Here is a 24,823-nt window from a genome sequence, read left to right as displayed (position 1 = left end):
TCCCACGGTGAGGGAGATTTTTCTGCAGTGTAAATTGTGGTGCAGATGATGATACACGTGACCCTATCCTTAACGGATCTCGCTGCACAGCACTTCCAGAATTGGGGTCGGCAAGTTCAATTGCCTGTTCAGAACCAGAATACCCCTTTAAGAAACTGCTAATTTATGGAACATTTGAACCTGTGATCAAGGTAACCAAAAGCACGTGTACACTCTTAGAATTCCAGTACATGTTACGATTGAGCTACATTGGAACTGCATGCTGCAAACCTGTGTATTCAGCATTCTAGCTGCAAATACTTGTCAATTCTCCCAAATTTCCACAAACTTGTGAAAAGTACAAATTAAGCGAATGGTTACCGCATGTGATTACCGTGATGTCTACAGCCACCATCATAACTATCAAAGGCATTCAGACTGACACAAATAAAATAAAAATTATATATATATATATATATATATCCAAGCTCAACAAGTGTCACAATGGAGGTAGCAATATTGGTCTCCAAGTAGGAGAGATCTCAAATATTTCAAGGAATATTCAAAAGGATACTCTATACTACAACTTTTTTCATGTTTTACATAAAACTGGAAAGACAGTACAGTGTATGATTTGCTTTTACTAGTCACATACAATACAGCAAATATTTATTACTTCCCTACAATCACTCTTCACACACACAAGACGGTTTATATTCACAAAAAATATAAAAGAACAGACATACATAATACCAGTTGGTACTGGGAGACAAAGGACCTTCTATCAGGCACTCTGAGACAACCATTTAATTGGACTGTCTATAGCTGCAGAATAAACTGCTTTTCCATGTAGCAGAATTAAAGGGGTACTCCGATGAAAACCTTTTTTCTTTTAAATCAACTGGTGGCAGAAAGTTAAACAGATTTGTAAATTACTTCTATTAAAAAATCTTAATCCTTCCCGTACTTATTAGCTGCTGAATACTACAGAGGAAATGGTTTTCTTTTTGGAATGCTCTCTGATGACATCACGAGCACAGTTCTCTCTGCTGACGTTATTATAATAATAATAACGTTTTATTTATTGTTGTCCTTAGTGGGATTTGAACCCAAGTCCCCAGCACTGCAAGGCAGCAGTGCTAACCACTGAGCCACCATGCTGCCCTAAGCATACATCTGCTCTGCACGGTTGCTAAAATGGACAGAGATGTCAGCAGAGAGCACTGTGTTCGTGATGTCAGTGTTCCAAAAAGAAAGGAATTTCCTCTGTAGCATTCAGCAGCTAATAAGTACTGGAAGGATTAAGATTTTTTAATAGAAGTAATTTACAAATATGTTTAACTTTCTGCCACCAGTTGATTTAAAAGAAAAAAGGTTTTCACCGGAGTACCCCTTTAATGTCTACAAACACACATTTTGCTTCTCCCAACATACAGTTAAAGGACATCTGCAGCGTGATTAACACTTATCCCCTATTCACAGGATAGGGGATAAGTGTTTGATCGTGGGGGGTCCGACCACTGGGACCCCCTGTGATCTCCTGTACGGGGCCGCGGCTGTCCCGTGCAGGGGGCGTGCCAGCCGCAGCATGACGTTGCGGCCGGCATGCCTCCTCCATACTTCTCTATGGGAGAGGCGGGGAGGCAGCATTCGTGCCTCCCCGCCTCCCCCAATAGAATTGTATTGAGACGGGCGTCACCGTCGACCTCTAGGTCGACGCTACGCGCCTTAGCGCTCACTAGGAGCGCTAATGGCGGCGCCCAGTTAGGGAGATCGCGGGGGTCCCAGCTGTCGGACCCCCCGCGATCAAACACTTATCCCCTATCTTGTATCTTGCGCTGCAGTTGTCCTTTAAGATTACCTACAACTCTCCTCATACAGTCCACATCATGTTTCTAATGTCTTAGGGGGACATTTATCATTGAGTTTACCCCTTTTTCTTGTGTATTTTTTGCGCAAAAATGTGCGCAGTGACTTCCATTGCATCTTTTTTCATAGAATATTTGCCGATGTTCTCTACGTGCTCGTGTACCGTAGGAAGAAATATGCTTTACACACTAATTTACTATTGCGCAACAGATATTGCGCAAATATAGAACACCGAGGAGTGCACGTACCACTGTGTCGGACGGTAGAAACATGAAGGAATATCTATGTTTGAGCAAAATCGACATTGTTTAAATGATTTCTACCTCACACTGACATTGATAGGTCTCCCCTTAGTGTACACAAAAGCCAGAAGAAAACCAGAGCCGGAGGACGGGAGAGCGATTCCACCGGCACAGGAAAGCGCAAGAAGGTAACCCCTTTACGACCACAGATGTACATTTACGCCCATGGCCGGCTCCTGTTAAGTGAAGCGCGCTTCGTACCTGCTGGGTCCCGGTTGCTATCAGCAACCAGGACCCACGGCTAATAACGGACATTGACGATCGGGCAGATGTCCAGTATTAACCCTTTAGACGCCTCAATCAAAGTTGATCGTGGCATCTAAACCGGAAGAAAATACTGCCGGGTATCTCGGCAGAGCTGTTCGGGACCGCCGTGGTGAAATTTCAGCGTCCCAAACAGCTGGGAGGACAGCGGGAGGCACCTTACCTTGCTCCTTGCTGAGCGATCGTCACTCCATTGCTCCAAGCCTGAGATCCAGACTGGAGCAATCGAGCACAGATTACACTGATCAATGCTATGCTATGTCAGAGCATTGATTACTGTATGTAATCAAAGGATTAAATGTAATAGTCCCATATGGGGGCTACAAAAAAAAAATAAATGTAAAAAAAAAAAAATAAATGTGATTTAACCACTCCTGAATTAAAGTTTGAATAACCACCCTTTTCCCATTTAAAAAAAAAAAAATGTAAACAAAAATAAATCTAAAAACATAGGTGGTATCGCCGCGTGCCTAAATTTCCAATCTATAAAAATACAAATGTTCATTAAACCGCACGATCCATGGCGTACACGTAAAAAAATTCCAAGGTCCAACATTGCATATGGTCACTTTGTATACCCTAAAAAAATGTTATGTATAAAAAGTTATCAAAAAGTCCCATCAAAACAATCATGGTACCGATAAAATCTTCAGATCACAGAGCAAAAAATGAGCACTCATACCACCCCATATACGGAAAAATAAAAAAGACACAGGGGTCAGAAGAGGACAATTTTAAACATACAAATTTTGGTGCATGTAGTTTTTTTAAAGTAGTAAAATAAAAAAATATATATATATATTGGGTATCATTGTAACCGTATGGACCTACATAATAAATATAGGCCCAGATTTATCAAACTGTGTGAGAGAAAAAAAGAGAGAGATTTTCCCACAGCAACCAATCACAGCTCAGTTTTCACTTTACCAGAGCTCGCTAGCTGGACTGTGATTGGTTGCTGTGGGAAAAATCACTTTATTTTTTTCTCACACAATTTGATAAATCTGGGCCTATGAGAAACTCATCTAGAAAAGAAAAACCTTGTAAATTCAGCCTGGTGCCTGGCATCCTTGTTATTATTTATTATAAGTTATTACTATAGTGCTGTGGGATTCTTCTATTTGGTTGGGATTTCGGGCATGAAATGTCAACTGATGTTAATGTTGGCAAAATAACTTGTTTTGGCTCGTGACTAGATCAGATTTAACAATATGACCCTATGCCAAATAAATGTTTGCCGCTGTCCTCAAATGCCATGGCACGCAGGCCTTGGGAAACAGGAAGATCTTCCGAGCAGATGAGGAGGGGTACGATGGGCCTTGCATGCAGATGGTGTGGAAAGAAACGTCTGGCATGGCGATTCCATGGAATTGTTCTGTATTAATTCACAGTTTTGACAGCTGTAGTAATTGTTATAGCAATGAAGGTATTGTTTCTGTTCTTCATGGTTTACTGAATACCTTATTTTCCTGTAGCAGTAAAGGAAGAAATCACACAGGGCGAGATTGCTGTCATTTTACCTGTGGATCAGCGCAGGTAAGATCAGCAGCAAAATATAGTTCTGTGACATGAGCTGAGGATTTTATATCCGCAACATGCCATTTTCTATTGAAGTATGGTCAAGGATTTGTTGTGGACTTCCCTCATTTATATAAACTGGGAATGAAAACCCATTAGCATGGGAGCGGCTGGTGAATGAGAATGGGAGTACAGCTAGACTGTAGAAGAGAGAAGTTTAAAATAAGGCTTCTCCTGAGGTTTTTTTTTCAGCATGCCAAAAATTTTTCCTATAAATTCAGGCACAAAAAAATACAGTAAATTCTGCTTGTGGAAGCAATAGCTCAAAGTCAATTGTCTTTATCTGGACAGGTTGTGTACCACTGGCCACCCAACAACATGGTCATTAAAATGTGTTGTGCACATAAGTCAAATGTCCCCTTTTTGCAAAACTCAGGACTCCAACTCCCATCAGAGGTTCAGGTCCTTACAGCCTTAGCCTGCAGAGTTACACCTTGCTTTAAAGCCCAGTAACCAGTTGTATAAACCCTTAAGGACCAGAGGTTTTTCCCCTTTCATTTTTTCCTCATTACCTTTAAAAAAATCATAACTCTTTCAATTTTGCACCTAAAAATCCATATGATGGCTTATTTTTTGCGCCACCAATTCTACTTTGTAATGACATCAATGACCCCAATCTACGGCGAAACGGGGGGAAAAATCACGCCGCGTCTAAAGGGTTAATAGCACACGGCACCACGATCAGTGTCACACGCTATTAGCCAGGGGTCCCAGCCGTTGTTAGAGGCCATGGCCCCATGTTCTAGAAAGGGAGCAGACTCTGGGCGTACAGGTACGTCCTTGGTCCTTAACAGGTTAAAGTGGTATTACAGGATTTTTTTTTTTATTTGACTATGCTACAGGGGCTGTAAAGTTAGTGTAGTTCATAATATAGTGATGAAAGAGAGGAAGGAGTCCAGCGCGGTATATTCAAGCAGATTGTGCGGTTTTATTATAACTTGCAAGCAGTGCACAAGAGAGGCATGGTGGTGACGCGTTTCGGCTGGATGCCACCGTCCAAAACGCGTCACCACCATGCCTCTCGTGTACTGCTTGCAAGTTATAATAAAACCGCACAATCTGCTTGAATATACCGTGCTGGATTCCTTTCTTTCCTCATTATTGTGGTGAGCTCCGCACCTGTCCGTGCCACGGTTGGTCTACATTGGGTGAGCTGACCTATTCTCTTCCTCTTTCCTAATATAGTGTCTGTGTGTGATGGTGGTCTTGCAATTCTTCCATGATTATCGCCCCAATATTTATTTTTAACAGCATACAAAAATACTCATGTCTCAGAATTTCCCAGGTTGCAGTGCATCGAAAGTGACCTCACACTTACAAACTATAGGACTTGTAGTTTGAGAAAGATAATACCCAGTTCTGGCAGGCACGTACTACTAAAATCACCTTATGGTGGAGAACCCCTTTAAGAACCTGTGCTGATTTTGAGCCACATTGAAAACCTGTACTGGCCAGGAAGGAATGAAAGTTCCCACAACTAACCTGCCCTTTATTCCATAAAAAAACAGGCCCAAAAACAGACTTTAACAAAAGGTTCCTTAGCGGCTATGGGATTTTACATATGTCACCCAGCTTTCCCTGGATGACAGATGTGCTTCCTGAAAACTGGTAGATACGCATGACTAAACAATCTGACAGAGAAAAATGGAACGAGCAGGCACTCTATGTTACGGAGTGCAGGTATCATGGCCAGTCAATATATGCACTCACCTAAAACTACGAACGGAACACCGAAAAGAGAATGTATCAAGTTCATACTGTGGCAGCCAGTATCCAACCGTAGCCCAACAGAGGGAAGAGCAATAAAGTGCAGAGGATCCTCAGCCAGGAGAGCAGAGCGAGAACGAATACTTCATAGGCGCCAGCAGGGCGTTCACCAAGTATCAAAGATTGATCACAGGAGAGTGATAATAGTCAAAGTATTCTAGTATTGCAGGTAGACAACACATTTCAAAGGGAACAGCCTTTTTTTCTTTTTTTTTTCCTTCATTTGAGAACCCTGAGAAGTATTGTTCTAGCTATGCTGTCTCCTGGCAAAGGGTTCTTTGCAGTTCAGATATGTACAGTGGTCCCTCAACATATGATATTAATTGGTTCCAGGAGAACCATCATATGTTGAAACCATCATATGTTGAGTACATATGTCTATGTAAAAATGGTAATTGGTTCTGGGGCCTCGGAACCATTGTATGTTGAATACATATCTCTATGGGAAACTGCTAATTGGTTCTGGGATGACCATTGTATGTGGAGCGTATGGGGAGTGTTTAACAAACCAGGGTGCCTCCAGCTGTTGCACAACTACAACTCCCAGCATGCATGTACAGCCATTGACTGTCTGGGCATGCTGAGAGTTATAGTTTTGCAACAGCTGGAGGCACACTGATAGGGAAACATTGATGTATGGGGTGTATAGTGTGTATATGTATTGTATGTGATGTGTGACATTGCATACAGTACTGTACAGTTCTTTAAATACCTTCAGGGGGGACAGAATGTCCTCCATTACGATCCTACAGCTCTATAGGAAAGGAAGGGGAGGGCAGCCAGCAGCTCATTGGATGCCTGCAGCAAGATGCTCCAGGCTATTGGCTATGGCTGCTCTGGGGGGGCGGGGCTTACACGGAGCTCACAGTGGAAGCCTGCGTGAGTTAGCAGGACAGCATGTGAGTAACAGGAGGCAGAACGGGGCACACGAGGCACATTAAACAACTATCTGTCAGTTGCTGAAGTTGTCAGCGCTGTCAGATAGCTGTTTGTACGATGGCCCCAACACACAGCAGCATCATATGTCGATGCTGCCCTCAACATACGATGGGCTCTGAGAGGCCATCATATGTTGAAATGATCATATGTCGGGGCCATCATAAGTCGGGGGGTCACTGTATGATAGATATATTTAGGGAAATATATTTCTATATCCCTGACCACCAATCCTGTCACTGTCTGCCTCACTATGCACACATATATATATATATACATACATACATGTGTATGAGGTTAGATATACAATCAGGTCCATAAATATTGACATCGACACAATTCAAACATTTTTGGCTCTATACACCACCACAATGGATTTGAAATGAAACAAACAAGATGGAAGATGTGCTTTAACTCCAGATTATCAGCTTTAATTTGAGCTTAAGCTTTTTCTGGGCGCTGGTTCTCCAAAATAGCCCATCTTGGAGAACCAGCGCCCAGAAAAAGCTTACTTTTTTTTTACTGAATTGCCTTCCCACTGGACCAGCGGAGCTAGGACTGGACGAGCTGAGGCTGCAGGCTCCATTATGGACATTTATCAACGGGTTTAGTCAGGTTTTCTTTACTATAATTGTCGCAAAATTGTCGCAACTGCGACTACACGATTTTTCGTGCGACATTTTGACTGGAAAGCGAGAAAAGCAAGTTTTCCTAAAATTTACTATGTAGTAATAATTTTAAAATGGACTACGGGTAGTCAGGTATTTATTAACTGCGACAGTCGCAACTGCGCAAAAAAAAGTCGCAACAGCGTTAAAAATTGACTAAATTTACTCCAGCTCAAACATGGAGCAGAAAAAGCTACTACCAAAGTAAAAAAGGAAAAATTGCTTACGTAAAAGAAAATTATCAACAGGCTGAAACCAGTTGATAAATACGTCGCACATAAGCAAAAAAAAAGTAAGGAAAAAATTACTATAAAAAAGAATACATAAGCAAACATTGATAAATGTCCCTCCATATCTCTATCTAAATGTCTTCTGAGGTGTTGTGCTCTGAGCACAACACCATCTGGTAAGTGGTTTTCCCATCTACCTCCTGCACATTACTGTGACGTACTTCACCAGAGGCGCGTATCCCTTTGTTTTTTCTTTTCTTGTCTGCTATATGACTTTAATTTGAGGGTATTTACATCCAAATCAGGTGAACAGTGTAGGAAATACAACATTTTGCATACGTGCCTCCCACTTGCTAAGGGACCAAAAGTAATGGGACAATTGGCTTCTCAGCTGTTGAATGTCCAGGTGTGTTATTCCCTTATTATCCCAATTACAATGAGCAGATAAAAGGTCCAGAGTTAATTTCAAGTTTTCTATTTGCATTTGGAATATGTTGCTGTCAAATCTCAAGATGAGATCCAAAGAGCTGTCACTATCAGTGAAGCAAGCCATCATTAGGCTGGAAAAACAAAACAAACCCATCAGAGAGATAGCCAAAACATTAGGCGTGGCCAAAACATCTGTTTGGAACATTCTTAAAAATAAGGAATGCACCGGTGAGCTCAGCAACACCAAAAGACCCGGAAGACCAAGGAAAACAACTGTGGAGTATGACCGAAGAATTATTTCCCTGGTGAAGAAAACCCCCTTCACAACAGTTGGCCAGATCAAGAACACTCTCCAGTAAGTAGGTGTATGTGTGTCACAGTCACCAATCAAGAGAAGACTTCACCAGAGTGAATACAGAGGGTTCACCACAAGATGGAAACCATTGGTAGCCTCAAAAACAGGAAGGCCAGATTAGAGTTTGCCAAACGACATCTAAAAAAGCCTTCACCGTTCTGGAACAACATCCTATGGACAGATGAGGCCAAGATCAACTTGTACCAGAGTGATGGGAAGAGAAGAGTATGGAGAAGGAAAGGTATATTTTCCTAAGCATACACCTCATCAGTGAACATGGTGGTGGTAGTATCATGGCATAGTGGGTATATATAGCTGCCAATGGAACTGCTTCTCTTGTATTTATTGATGATGTGACTTCTGACAAAAGCAGCAGGATGAATTCTGAAGTGTTTCGGGCAATATTATCTGCTCATATTCAGCAAAATGCTTCAGAACTCATTGGACGGCGCTTCACAGTGCAGATAGACAATGACCCAAAGCAAACTGCAAAAGCAACCAAAGAGTTTTTTAAGGGAAATAAGTGGAATGTTATGCAATGGCCAAGTCAAATCACCTGACCTGAATCCGATCATGAGCATTTCATTTGCTGAAGACAAAACTGAAGGGAAAATGTCCCAAGAACAAGCAGGAACTGAAGACAGTTGCAGTAGACGCCTGGCAGAGCATCACCGGGGATGAAACCCAGCAATGTCTGGTGATGTCTATGCTTTCCAGACTTCAGGCTGTAATTGACTGCAAAGGATTTGCAACCAAGTATTAAAAAGTGAAAGTATGATTTATGATTTTTATTATTTTGGTCCCTTAACAAGTGGGAGACACATATGCTGTAATTCCTACACTGTTCACCTGATTTGGATGTAAATACCCTGAAATTAAAGCTGATAATCTGCAGTTAAAGCACATCTTGCATCTTGTTTGTTTCATTTCAAATCCATTGTGGTGGTGTATAGAGCCAAAAATGTTCCCAATATTTATGGACTTGACTGTATATCCTCTAATTACAGAGACACATCTGTACACACATACACATACAATGTTGAGTAGTATGCCAACAACAGCTGACAAGTATTATCTTAGGAATGTGCATTAGGCTTTGAAGAACTTCCTATTCTGCCTGACATGTGACCTGCAAAGTTGGAAATTGATTCACTCAGTCATGAGACAACAATTGTCAGTGAGGAAATTGGGGCACCAAGAATTACGCATCAAAGCAACAGGAAGAGACAGTTCTGTCTGAGTGAGAATGACAAGATTGAGAGAGGTGAGCAGGATCAGCTTTACTTGCCAAGAGCATATATATATTTGATATACAACTATAATATATCATTTAATTACCAATCACTGACGTGTCTTTAAAAGGAGTAGTCCAGTGGTGATTCAGTGGTGAGCAACTTATCCCCTATCCTAAGGATAGGGGATAAGTTGCAGATCGCGGGGGGTCCGACCGCTGGGGCCCCCTGCGATCTCCTGTACGGAGCCCCGACAGCCCACAGGAAGGGGGCGTGTCGACCTCCGTACGAGGCGGCGGCCGACAAGCCCCCTCAATACAACTCTATGGCAGAGCCGAAGCGCTGCCTTCGGCAATCTCCGGCTCTGCCATAGAGATGTATTGAGGGGGCGTGTCGGCCGCCGCCTCGTGCGGGGGTCGACACCCGCTATCTCGGCGGAGAGCCGGGGCCCCGTACAGAGAGATCGCAGGGGGCCCCAGTGGTCAGACCCCCCGCGATCTCAAACTTATCCCCTATCCTTAGGATAGGGGATAAGTTTTTCACCACTGGACTACCCCTTTAATAAGTGTCAAAAGACGTATGCAAACAACTTACATGGCAGTGGATGTCATAGCTAGAAGCTGGCTGCATTCCACTATTGTGCTGCTGCAAAATAGTAGAAGGGACTAGAGAAGTCACCAGATTTATCAAACTGTGTGAGAGAAAAAAAAGTGATTTTTCCCACAACAACCAACCAATCACAGCTCAGCTTTCACTTTACAAGAGCTCCTAGCTGAGCTGTGATTGGTTAATGTGGGAAAATTACTCTATTTTTTCTCTCACACAGTTTGATAAATCTGGGCCATAGTCACCTTTGAAAAACACGTATTGCTTTTACTTTTCTATAGAGTAAAAAGCATATTTTCCATAAATCTTTATTATTAATTTTGCTTACTTTTGTTTCTACAGCCTCTACATGTGCTGTATGAGCTCTATATTCTTTGCGAACTTGCACACAGCTTATGATTCTCCCCTGCAGACTGCCTTGTATCTGCTTTCCTCTCTTCCTTCAGCTTTCCTTCAGGGTTTCTCTTCCCCTTAAACTTATTGAGCTACTACTATCTCTGACACTGAGAGCGCAGAGAGTCCATCTAACAAAAATTTTTATGACTATTTTAAAAAGACTATTAAGAAAGTAATTTTATTTGGAATTTAGGAATTATAAAAATCCAGTTCAAGGGTGTAAATAGCCATTAAAGGGGTACTCCGCTGGAATTTTTTTTTTTTTATATCAACTGCAGTCAGAAAGTTAAACAGATTTGTAAATTACGGTACTTCTATTTAAAAATCTTAACCCTTCCAGTACTTTTCAGGAAGTTCTTTTCTTTTTGAATTTCCCTTCTGTCTCACCACAGTGCTCTCTGCTGACACCTCTGTCCATTTTAGGAACTGTCCTGAGCAGGAGAGGTTTGCTATGGGGATTTGCTTCTACTCTGGACAGATCCTGACATGGAAAGAGGTGTCAGCAGAGAACACTGTGGTCAGAGTGAAACGAAATTAAAAAAGAAAAGAACTTCCTGCGGAGCATACTGCAGCTGATAAGTAATAGGAGGATTAAGATTTTTAAATAGAAGTAATTTACAAATCTGTTTCACTTTCTGGCACCAGTTGATAAAAAAAAAAAAAAAAATTATATATATAATGTTTTCCAGTGCTGGAGACGGGAGCTTGTGATGTCATAGCCCCGCCCCCTCAATGCAAGTCTATGGGAGGGGGCAGCCGCCCCCTCCCATAGACATGCATTGAGGGGGCGGGGCGTGACGTCATGAGGGGGCGTGGGCTATGGCGTCACGAGCTCCTGGCGCCAGCTCCAGAATTGGGAACAGTTTGTTCCTATACGATGATACCCCTTTATTGCTTCTGTCTGAATAAGGCTACCATTACCGTGTGTTTTTGTCGAGGCATACAGTACCATTTTTCCTGAATCCTTTAAATACCATTATAAAATAAAAATCAGCTAATATCAGAAAAAGTTGTGGGTGGAGACACACACAGAGTATGCCAAGTTGTATCAGAACACGGCAGATTTTAACAGTGGTTATAGTCTGGCCAATAGCCTCGAGACGTTGACTCCCAATTTTATTCTGAAGGTAGACAGATTACAGTAGACTTTGAGTTGGTGTGATATTATTTCCAGGAATCTGTCCACCCCTGCCAGAAAATAGATTTAGCAGAGCAGTCGATACTCTTGTAATTTGCTCTTCATCTTGTGAGATTTGTGCATTACAGTATCTTCTGGTTCTTTGCTGAACTATCAGAATTCCTAAATGTCTGACAACAAGGAAAATCTGTGAACACTTAAAATAATCCAAACAGCAATAATGTAATACACACTTCGTTGACGAGAAACAAAAAACTTGTATTTACGGCAAAAAGTTGTACATTGGTAAAAGAGACTCGCTAAGCATTCATACAGATGAAGATGGTAGAACTTTTAGTTTACACTTATTGAGCATCTCGAAAAGCAGAACTTTCCGGCGTAGTAAGAAGTAGGGGTGATTTCCAGAAACAATCATTCCTCTCCGCAGGACATTGCACTCTTTTGTGCAGCTAGTTTAGATCTGCGCTGGCATTTTACCAGTAAGCAGTGGGAATGTACACTTCCTTCTTCAGAGTTTCCACCAAAGAGGTACTCTTCTCCTAGACATCTTATCCCCTATTGGTCTAATCGTGGGGGTCCTGCCACTGGGAACCCTTGCCATCTCTCCTGCGGCACTGTCATCTGCTGTATGGAGCAAACTTCGGCAGAACCCCCACGATCAGACATCTTATCCCCTATGCTTTGGATAGGGGATAAGATGTCTAGGAGCAGAGTACCCCTTTTACCTACTAAAAAGTAAACTTATGCCGCATATTCTCTTTGACAGATTAATTTAGTCAGTGTCACACATGATAGTCATTGGAGATCACTACTGGAAAGACAAGGAATCTTTCCATTCTGTAAACCTTATCACTTCTTCAAGGTCCCCCAAATATAGAACGGTTACACTAATTGGTTGACTGTCAGCACTTTGCCATAAATAGTCAGAGGGGTGAGGGAGTTTATTGCCCCTCAGCCTCATAGCATATGTCCCTGAGCCGTATCCATGCCCGTCAGCTTCATATTTATACCCTCTGAGCCTTATAAAGCTCCAGTTTTGTCTCATCTGTCCAAAGGAAATCCTACCAGAAACTTGGTGGCTTATCTTTTGGACAGACGAGACAAAACTGGAGCTTTTCGGCAAATCACATCAGCTCTATGTTTGAAGATGCAAGAATGAAGCCTAAAAAGAGAAGAACACTGTACCTACTGTGAATCATGGAGGAGGCTTGGTTAGGTTTTGGGGCTGTTTTGCTGCATATGGCACAGGGTGTCTTGAATCTGTACAGGGTAAAATGAAATCCCAAGACTATAAAGATATTCTGGAGTCAAGTATCGCTGGTCATGAGGATAGTGACCGAAAACACATCCAAGAATGGCTAAGAGCAAAACATTAGACTATTCTAAAGTGACTTCTATAAGCCCTCATCTGAGTCCTATTCTACATGTGTGGAAGAAGGTGAAACATGCACTGTGGACCCGAGACAGCTGGAGCAGTATCCTATGAGGACTGGGCCAAGATACCTCCAGACAAGTGCAGAAGTCTCATTAACCCCTTAAGGACTCAGGGTTTTTTCATTTCTTTTTCTCCACGTCTAAAAATCATAATGCTTTCAGTTTTCCACTTACAGACCCATATGAGAGCTTGTTTATTTTGTGCCACCAATTTTACTATGCAATGAAATCAATTTCACCACAAAACCTATGGCGAAACCAAAAAATAAAATAAAAATTATATATATTTGTAGGACAAAATTTTAAAAAACAAACGCTATTTTGTAATTTTTGCACTTCTACACAGTGCACCCCTTATCTTTATTCTGTAGGTCCATACGATTAAAATGATACCCAACTGATATAGGTTTTATTTTCTATCACTTTTTTTTTTTTTTATTATAACTTTTTGTACAAAAATTTACATGTTTAAAAATGTCCTCTTCCGACCCCTATAACTTTTTTTATTTTTCCATATACATGGATGAATCCTGGCTTCATATTGTTCATTTTCACTGTGTATTTCACCAATCATGATGCATAAGTAAAAATTCACAGCAAATCCGACACAAAGTTTGCATATAAAACATGCAAATAATGCAGTGGATTTCATTTGACATATGTGGCGAAATCTGCAACAGATTTTTCCATCTGTGTGGATATACCCAAAGGGTCCATGCAAACTACTGGAATACAGCCAGAAATTTCCTCACTGTTCTCAGATCTGCCCCGCATTGAACAGAGTTAATTTGGACCAGAATTTACAGCAGAAATCAACCCCCGAAATTCAAAGTCCCATTGACTAATGGGCTTTGGCGGCAGATTCTTCCGAAACAATGAACACGTTTATTCCTTTATCGGAATCCGGATCCGTGTCAAAAGCTCTGCTTCAGAACTTTCGAAGTGTGCAGAATGCTATAGGAGATCATCTTCTACGCCTCCACCTTTATTTGCAGAATCCAAATGCAGAATCCAAATGCAATTGGCATGCATCAGATCTACTGCACCTATACATCTGTACAGGATGTCTGTCTATGTAAGGCTGGAATTCCACTGAGGTTTTTCACGCACGAACGCCGGAAACAAAAACGCCCATTTTGCCGCAGAGAGCTGTGATTCATATTTCCCGCAGAGAGCTGTGATTAGCCAGATGGTTCAAGCCAATCACAACTGTCTGTGGGAAATATGAATAATAGGTATATATATATACAGCAGTGCAGGGGACCACAGAAAAGCGGCCGGCTGCATCTACACATTATACAGGACTATTGCGTCAGGTGTCAAAAGTGACACCTGTTGCAATCTGTCTATTAATGCAAGTACTACAGCTCCCAGCATGGAGCAGAGTGTGCCCCATGGTGGGAGCAGTAGTACCTGCAGTTAAGAACAGATCACATTGGGTGTCACTCCTGACACCAGATGCAATCATCCTATCTATTGCAAAGATGCAGAGTGGCTTTCTCCTGTGCTCACATCTCTGCACTATACTCTGTGAATACATCACTGATTCATATTTCCCCCTGAGAGATGTGATTGGCTGCCACCATCCGGCCAATCCCCACTCTTGGCGGAAAATATGAATGAGTGATGTTCTATTCACATCACTGGCCGGCCGGAGTATAGTGCAGAGATGCGGAGTGCTGTAGAGAGCTGCTCCGCATCTCTAAAATAGATAGGATGATCGCATCAGGTGTCAGGAGTGACACCCGGGGTGATCTGTCTATTAGTACAGGTACTACTACTCCCATCATGGAACCATCTTTCCCATGCTGGGAGTAGTAGTACTACCTAAAAAAATTTACAAAATAGAGAAATAAAAAGTGAAACACATACACACTTTAATTAAAACACATTATTAAAATACATTACTAATAAAAATTTTAAGAAATATATTTTTACATTTAAATGGCCCCTTTCTACATCTTTATTATTGTCAGCTACATTTTTTAGGTCCCTGCCTACCCACATAAACTGGTCCCTGTTTAAAAATGTATTAAAATTTTGTTATGTTATATATAATAAATCGTTAATTTTTTTTCCATCCCTACAGCATTTTTTTGTATCCAACAAATTTTGGCCAAAAGGGGCCAAAAATGCAATTTCCACTCAAAGGCAAAAATGATAGAAAAAATGTCAGAAAGAAAAAAAAAAAAATGCAAAAATGCAGGGAAAAAAAAATAATAAAATAAAATCAGTGGCAGCTTTTCTGGCCGTTTTGATACTTTTCTTGTAAACTGTGTTAAGGTATTTTCTTTTACAGACCAAAGATGACCAGTTGCCTCTGGTGACACCACCTTTTCCTAAAGGCAAAACAAGATTATGAATTAATAGATCTACATGTAGCTGACTCAGATTACCAGAAATAACACTTTAAGTGCTGAGCATAAACATGGCCAACATGACATTTTTCTTGTTTACATCTAGCAGCTCACTATCACCTGAGCTATGTGCTGACATAACAGCCTGGTAACATTGCAGCAAATAAACTTGTAAAAGCCTCCACCAGCTTGAACCGAAATATATGACCTTCCATTTCCATTTACTGTGACAGGTCTTCTGAGAAATGATATTCCAAACCAACAGCTAAAGCATAAAGCGATGGACAAGTTACTTTTCTTCAGAAAGATATACTATTATTCAGCATCAGCCTACAAAAAAATATATATATATTTACCATATATATTCGAGTATAAGCTGACCCAAATACAAGCAGAGGACCCTAATTTCATCCCAAAAACCCAGGAAAAGTTATTGACTTGACTATAAGCCTAGGGTGGGAAATACATCATCCCCCCCTGTTGCTAACACCCCGTCATCATCACCCTGTCGTTTTCACCCAGTCATCATCACCCTGTCGTTTTCACCCAGTCATCATCACCCTATCATTATCACCCCACGTCATCATCATCCTGTCATTTTCACCCCCTTCATCATCATCCTGTCATCACTCCCCCCACCCCCCACCCCATTATCACCGCCTGTCAATCCCTTTCAGTGGTCTTCAACCTGCGGACCTCCAGATGTTGCAAAACTAGAACTCCCAGCATGCCCGGACAGCCATCGGCTGTCCGGGCATGCTGGGAGTACTAGTTTTGAAACATCTGGAGGTCCGCAGGTTGAAGACCACTGCGGCCTTAGTCATCATGCAGACCTAAAATTCAACCCCCCCCCCCTTTAGTTTTCTACTCACCTCTCCTCGGTGGGAAGAAAGGGTGAGCTGGTTCGGACCATCTATGCTGCAGGGACCGTCCGGTGGGGAGGGTTAGTCATTCTGGGCTGTCCATTTTCACCGGGAGGCCCTCTTCTCCGCTCCGGGCCGGCCCAGGACTAGTGATGTTGCCTTGACGATGACGCGCGGGTACGTCCGCTGCACAGGGATGTCCCTGTGCGTCATCGTCAAGGCAACGTCACTAGTCCTGGGCCGGCCCGGAGCGGAGAAGAGGGCCTCCTGGTGAAGATGGACAGCCCGGAACGACTAACCCTCCCCACCAGACGGTCCCTGCAGCATAGATGGCCCGAACCAGCTCACCCATTCTTCCCACCGAGGGGAAGCGAGTAGAAAACTAAAGGGGGGGGGCCAGTCTGGATGATGACGAAGGCCGTAGTGGTCTTCAACCTGCGGATCTCCAGATGTTTCAAAACTACAACTCCTAGCATGCCCTGACAGCCGATGGCTGTCCGGGCATGCTGGGCGTTGTAGTTTTGCAACATCTGGAGGTCCGCAGGTTGAAGACCACTGAGAAGGGATTGACAGGCGGAGAGTTCACTCAAGTATAAGCCGAGGGGGGAGTTTTCAGCACGAAAAATCGTGCTGAAAAACTCGGCTTATACTCGTACTTATATATATATATATATATATATATATATATATATATGTACATATATATATATATATATATATATATATATATATATATATATGTACATAGTTTATAAGATTGAAGAAAAAAAAAAAAACACAAGAGTCCATCAAGTTCAACCTAAAATCCTACTGTGTTGATCCAAAGAAAGGCCAAAAAAAACAAAAAAATAAATAAATAAACAAACAGGCTGATGCCAATTGCCCAGAGGAAAAATTCCTTTGAGACCCCAATATGGCGATCAGAATAAATCCCTGGATCAATGTTCTATCCGCATAAGTCTACTATCATCCATAACCTGTAATATTAATACTCTCTAGAAAAACATCCAGACCCCCATGAAGTGGTTTATTGAGTCAGACCTCACTACATCATGGGGCAGAGAGTTCCATAGTCTCACTGCTCTTACAGTAAATAAAATCCCAATCTATGATGATGGTGAAACCTTCTTTCCTCTAGACGGAGAGGACGCCCCCATGTCATGGTTACCGGCCTAGGTAGAAAAAGATTTCCTGATCGAATGGAAAAAATTAGCGTTCTTCGATTTCCTGCTATCTAATAAGGGAGGGATGCCTACGGACATCTTTCAGTTGCTGGAATCAGGGAAGCTTGAGGAGGGGAATTGGAGGAACGTTTTGATGGTCAAAAGTCTGATTAAAACATGGACGTTGTTTAGGACAGAACTGGAGATAAAAGGTATAATGGATGAGGCACTCCTGCTGGATAACAAACATACAAGGAATGAGTGAACTGGGAAGTTTGAGTTCATTTCGGGTTAAAGGGGTATTCCAGGAAAAAACATATATATATACATACATATATATATATATATATATATATATATATATATATATATATATATATTCAACTGGCTCCAGAAAGTTAAACAGATTTGTAAATTACTTCTATTAAAAAAAATCTTAATCCTTTCAGTACTTATGAGCTTCTGAAGTTCAGGTTGTTCTTTTCGGTCTAAGTTCTCTCTGATGACACCTGTCTCGGGAAACGCCCAGTTTAGAAGCAAATCCCCATAGCAAACCTCTCCTAAACTGGGCGTTTCCCGAGACAGGTGTCATCAGAGAGCACTTAGACAGAAAAGAACAACCTTAACTTCAGAAGCTCATAAGTACTGAAAGGATTAAGATTTTTTAATAGAAGTAATTTACAAATCTGTTTAACTTTCTGGAGCCAGTTGATATATCAAAAAAAGCTTTTCCCTGGAATACCCCTTTAATGGAGGCTTGAGGATAAAGGATTTTTGGGAGAAGGGTACATTTAAGAGCTGAACAGTAATAAAAGAAGAATTTAAATTAAAGGAGGGTGGCCGGTTGGACTATAAACGTTTTCCATTTTATAGGTAGATGTCAGATTGCTTTATCAAGAAATGAAGATTTTAGCCACAAAAGCAAACAAAATAGGTGTGTGCACATCCTGTGTGCTGTAGATAGTGAGCACTCACAGTTATACACCCAACCACTCCAGGGACTATCAGAATATCAAAACAAAAGCACAAATCCATGACTCGAGAGACAACCTCTAGCCTGAATTGGCATCTCTATACCCGACCACAAGAAGGATTGGCACCAATCTGCATGGCACCCTTGACTTTTCTCCTCACTAGTGATGAAAAGCAAATACAATGGCTAAGAGAGTCTCACCTTGCGAAAACATTCGTGTCTCACATACAAGTACAACCTCGTGCACGTCCTACTCGATGACTGCATCGCTAGACGAGCCAAGTGTTCAAAGTCTCTATAGAAGATCCAAGCTGAGGCCTGGCCATACCATTCTGTTTATCTGATACAATAAGACCCAGAGGCAGCTGCACATCATGTTCACTCACACAGTACAGTCACCGTGGCACATAGGTTCAGCCAAGTAGCATCACATCAAGGCCTTCCGCTAAACTTTCCCTTACTTCTCTAACTTAGCTATTTTTTTTCTTTTTAAAGAAATGGAAATTTACAACTCCGAACTTTGTAAAATGTGTACCGTTTTATGTCACATATAGATTGATACTTAGACCCTTCTTACACGTTTACAATAGTCGGGGTGGAAAGTTAAAAACCCACACAAAGGCAATACAACGATCAAAAAGAAAAACTTCTTGGAATTATCTCCATCATGCTCTGAGTAATTCTGCAGGGTTTCACTTTCCTTTGTATGTGAGAAGAAAGCAGAATTGGTGAAGTCACCCAGACACCTCAACGAGGTCAATGAACACTCAATGCCAGAAGACTAATTTTTAAAAACAAACAATATACACTGCTCAATTAAATAAAGGGATCACTAAGATAACACATCCTAGATCTGAATGAATGAACTAATAATATGAAATACTTTCGTCTTTACATAGTTGAATGTGCTGCCCACAAAATCACACAAAAATTATCAACCCAACAAATTTATCAACCCACGGAGGTCTGGATATGGAGTCACACTCAAAATCAAAGTGGAAAACCACACTACAGGCTGATCCAACTTTGATATAATGTCAGAATGAGGCTCAGTAGTGTGTGTGGCCTCCACGTGCCCGTATGACCTCCGTACAACACCGGGGCATGCGCCTGATGAGGTGGCGGATGGCCTCCTGAGGGATGTCCTCCCAGACCTGGACTAAAGCATCCGCCAACTCCTGGACAGTCTGTGGTGCAACGTGGCGTTGGTGGATTGAGTGCGACATGATGTCCCAGATGTGCTCAATTGGATTAAGGTCTTCGGGCCAGTCCATAGCATCAATGCTTTCCTCTTGCAGGAACTGCTGACACACTCCAGCCACATAAGGTCTAGCATTGTCTTGCATTAGGTGGGGTCTCACAAGGGGTCTGAGGAGCTCATCTCGGTACCAAATGGCAGTCAGGCTACCTCTGGCCAGCACATGGAGGGCTGTGCGGCCCCCCAAAGAAATGCCACCCCACACCATTACTGACCCACCGCCAATCCAGTCATGTTGGAGGATGTTGCAGGCAGCAAAACCTTCTCCACGGCGTCTCCAGACTCTGTCACGTCTGTTACATGTGTTCAGTGTGAACCTGCTTTCATCTGTGAAGAGCACAGGGCGCCAGTGGTGAATTAGCCAAACTTGGTGTTCTCTGGCAAATGCAAAACGTCCTGCAAGGTGTTGGGCTGTAAGCACAACCCCCACCTGTGGACGTTGGGCCCTCATACCACCCTCAAGGAGTCTGTTTGACTGTTTGAGTGGACACATGCACATTTGTGGCCTGCTGGAGACACTATGATGGCAAACACAGCAAACATCCTTGCCACAGCTCGCATTGATGTGCCATCCTGGATGAGCTGCACTACCTGAGCCACTTGTGTGGGTTGTAGACTCCGTCTCATGCTACCACTAGAGTGAAAGCACTGCCAGAATTCAAAAGTGACCAAAATATCAGCCAGGAAGCATAGGAACTGAGAAGTGATCTGTGGTCACCACCTGCAGAACCACTCCTTTATTGGGGGTGTCTTGCTAATTGCCTATGATTTCCACCTGTTGTCTGTTCCATTTGCACAACAGCATGTGAAATTGATTGTCAATCAGTGTTGCGTCCTGAGTGGACAGTGTGATTTCACAGAAGTGTGATTGACTTGGAGTTACATTTTGTTGTTTAAGTGTTCCCTTTATTTTTTTGAGCAGTGTACATCATAATGATGTGCATGTAGATTTATTCACTAAAGCTATACACCTTTTATTTCCCACAATAAGGACATTTATTTGCAGCCGCATATTTTGCTGTGCAACAAGATTACTACATTTTCACATTGGGGGAAATCCACAAAAAAAAAAAAAAAAACTTTTTCTTGTCCAATTTCAAGTCTAGTTCTAGTTCACAATGGATTATTTTTCACACTGTATAAAAAATACCAACCTATATTTTTTTTACATGCTTTTTATTCAAGTGTAAAAAAAAAAAAAAAAAAAAAAAAAAAAAAAAGGCTGAAAAACGCATGCAACAAAAATTTTCCAGTATATAAATTTATTATGGAATATTTTTCATACAGTGTAAAAAAATAATAATACAGGTGTATTTTGTATTTGTTTTTTAACACACTTATCGGTTGTAATTGAAAAATCATGTTTTTTGCTGATTATGGCAAGAAAAGTAAAAAAAGAAAAAGCATGTAATATTGTTATAATACAGCTAGTTACACCTTGTTATTGGAATTATCATTGTTGGTGGAGGTGAACGATTTTTGTCCACCTCTATTTTGTGTGGTGCTATTTTATGTGGTCCCAGGGCATTAGAAATATTGTACAGTTACATATTTCCTAAAATTTCACTTCATTTTCCCATTGCGCAAAATTATGAGGCTCTTTATACTGTTGTATCCCAAAATGTTTCTACAGAAACCAAAAAGCCAGGAGCCATGTCTAGGCTGATGTTTAGTTGCAACTTTTCGGACAACTTTTCAGCCCACTGTGCCAAAATGTGTATAAGGCTAGGTTCAGTTGGCGCTAGGACCGCCTGGACATTGCCATCCCCATAGAAGACAATGTCTGCATGACAGATTCCATCTAAAGAATGAGCAGGCTCATTTTATTGGTGGCGTAATTCCAGCAGCACAATATTCGCCGCTAATATTTCGTAGAGGCACAGCAAGTTCTGCTTCACTGAAATTCCGTAGTGTGAACCTAGCCTTAAAGGGGTTATCCAGGAAAAAAACTTGTTATAGTATATATATATATTATATATTTTATCTCAACTGGCTCCAAAAAGTTAAATAGATTTGTAAATTACTTCTTTTAAAAAATCTTAATGCTTTCAGTACTTATGAGCTGCTGAAGTTGAGTTGTTCTTTTCTGTCTAAGTACTCTCTGATGACACCTGACCTCTCGGGAACTGTCCAGAGTAGACGCAAATCCCCATAGCAAACCTCTTCTACTCTGTGCAGTCCCTGAGATAAACAGAGATGTCAGCAGAGAGCACTGTTGCCAGACAGAAAAGAACAACTCAACTTCAGCAGCTGCTAATTATTGGGAGGATTAAGAATTTTTAATAGAAGTAATTTACAAATCTGTTTAACTTTCTGGAGCAAGTTGGAAAAAATAAAATAAAATAAATAAAAGTTTTTTCCTGTAATACCACTTTAAAACCAACGGTAAATTCCCCCTATCAAGATTTAAGCTAAAGTTTCATACTGAACATGATAAATCCTTCACATCCGACTGCACATTCATATACGTGTAAAAAAGTTGTTACCTTAGGAAGTAAAGGTGTTGATGGTTAAGTACAGGCCCGTGGTTTGGCAACATTTGCCAAGTCCGTGTGAAATACAAAATGTTTGTTTATCAGTGCAATAAGGTACATAATGTACTCTTCTATCTTTTTCCTCTGTCCTTTTATGATCCCCTTAGATGTCTTAAGGCACAACAAGTCCCCAAGCACAGACTGATTGTATAAAATTCAGGACAGAATTACAGATCTGCCAATGGAAAACACCATTGTCCATTGACTTCACTGCTCTTTTCCCACCTTGTTCATACTGACACAGAATCGTGTTCGGCTGAAGACTGGACATGATCAATTTTCTGGGGGGGGGGGGGGGGGGTACTTTATTTTTCCTGACTAAATAAGTTTGGAGCAGAACTGACACAGAATCTTTTATGCAGATCAAATTCCAAAGTGGGAAGACCTCATCCACAGCATTTCCTGACCCTCCTTCCGGATTTATTCTTCTAATTCCACACTAAGCAGAAGATGGCAGATTAGCCGAATTTCCTAACCGAAATGATTCCCCAGTGTGATCGGACGGCTGTGTGTAACGATCCCTGAAGGCAACAGCAAGATGCAAAAGAAACAATACATGATAAAAATGCAGGTATAAAATAAAAACTAACAACAAACTTCTAGTCAAAGAAGTAATAAAAGAGACCTTAAAGGAGTAGTCCAATGTAGGGCTGGGCGGTACGACCAAATGTGTGTATCACAGTATTTTCTAAACATTTGGCGGTTCCACGGTATATAATGGTATTTCCTAGCCCCCCCTCCTCCCCCCAAACATATTAATTATCAGCCCAAATCCCCATCGGGGTAAATACTCACGTCACCCACCAGCGCTGCCCTCCTCGTCCTGTTTGTTGCGGCCGCCGGCGCTGGCACTCTATACTGTGCGTTATCCCTATGCCCGGGCTGCAGAAGGTAAACAAAATAAACTTTAACGCACCTACGTCGGCCTTACGCTGGGGACAGGAACTTCAGAGAGCAGTCATCCTATCACCAGCCGCAGCAATGTTCCGCCTCGGCCGGTGATAGGCTGAGCCCACTGTCATGTAAGAAGCCGGCTTCTTACATGACAGTGGGCTCCGCCCATCACCCACTGAGGCGGAACATCGCTGCGGCTGGTGATAGGATGACTGCTCTCCGACGTTCCCTTCCCCAGGAAACAAGTGAGGCCGGTACCGGACCAATGGGAGGGGAGTTTATTTTGTTTATTTTTTGCAGCACGGGCATAAGGATACCGCACAGTATAGAGCAGTGGTCTCCAACCTGCGGACCTCCAGATGTTGCAAAACTACAACTCCCAGCATGCTGGGAGTTGTAGTTTTGCAACATCTGGAGGTCCGCAGGTTGAAGAGCACTGGTATAGAGTGTTAGCGCCGGCGGCCGCAACAAACAGGACAAGGAGGGCAGCGCATGCGGGTGACGTGAGTAGTACCCCGATGGGGACAGCGCAGCGCTTGGCTAATTATTAATTGGGGGGGGGGGGAAGAGCAGCGCTCGCAGGTCACATAGGATTAGTTCCCCGATGTGTGGACAGCGCTGGGCTGATTCATTCAATTCTGAGGGGGAGGGGCAAAACCGGTATTGCGGTATGGGAAAAATTCATATAGTGCAGGACAAAAATTTCTGTATTCGGTATGAACCGGTATACCGCCCAGCCCTAGTCCAATGTAGGAAAACTTTTCCTCTATCCAAAGGATAAGTGTCTGATCACGGGGGTCCGACTGCTGGAACGACCCCTCTATTCCTCTCCTCCTCTGGATAGGGGATACATTTTCCTACATGGGGACTACTCTTTACAAGGACCGATGGGACCCCCCAGAGATCTCCTGCACGGGATGATGGCTCTGCCCGGGAATGTAGCGTGTCATCTCCTGCAGGAATCGGCTCTGTTAATCTCTAAAAGGTAGTGCTCGAGATACAGCATTCAAAACCTCCCAGCGGTAAGACCCCCGTGATCTAAAACTTATCCGATATCCTTTTGATAGGAGATACATTTGTGTGCACAATAGTTCTCCTTTAAAAGGGGCACCATCTGGGAGCTCGTGACGTCATAGCCTCACCCCCTCATGATGTCACACCACGCCCCCTCCCATAGACTTGCATTGAGGGTGCGGGGCGTGCTGGCATGTGGGGGCGTGGCTATGATGTCACAAACTCCTGTTGCCGGCTCCAGTTTGTTCCTAACGCTGAGCAGCAGAGTACCCCTTTAAGCCGAAGGGAAATGTACATGCGCAGAATGATCTAAGGCTTTAATAACATGTTGCGGATTATATCAGGGTTTAAGTAGATTCCATTAGACTCCGCTAACATTTAGCCAGCAATGCATGTAAATGGGGTATATTGTGCTATTAAAAAAATATCAGCATAGAAGAAATAACACAGAGATGTTAAAATCCATAAGAAGTTCATTATTGGCGCAAAATCCAAGCTGAAAAGCCTCATCTAAACTCCAGTGAACTACAATAGAAATATGCCACGTACCGATCCCTATGCCGATCAGAAGTCTCTGCACACTC

The 24,823-nt window shown here is 42.2% G+C and overlaps 1 protein-coding gene and 1 long non-coding RNA gene across 3 annotated transcripts in view; one reads left to right on the top strand and one right to left on the bottom strand.

Moving 5' to 3' along the window:
- The window catches only part of FNIP1 (folliculin interacting protein 1), a 100,374-nt gene that overhangs the window by 58,818 nt on the left and 16,733 nt on the right, over nucleotides 1–24,823 (bottom strand). The window lies entirely within an intron of this gene.
- Nucleotides 9,480–22,975, top strand: LOC130369625 (uncharacterized). Its single transcript, XR_008892843.1, has 3 exons — nucleotides 9,480–9,641; nucleotides 18,440–18,500; nucleotides 22,694–22,975. It is a non-coding gene; the product is annotated as an uncharacterized LOC130369625 (long non-coding RNA).

This window comes from Hyla sarda, chromosome 4, assembly GCF_029499605.1.
Source record: "Hyla sarda isolate aHylSar1 chromosome 4, aHylSar1.hap1, whole genome shotgun sequence".
Classification (NCBI taxonomy): Eukaryota; Metazoa; Chordata; class Amphibia; order Anura; family Hylidae; genus Hyla; species Hyla sarda.
This window is presented reverse-complemented; position numbering and strand designations above follow the sequence as displayed.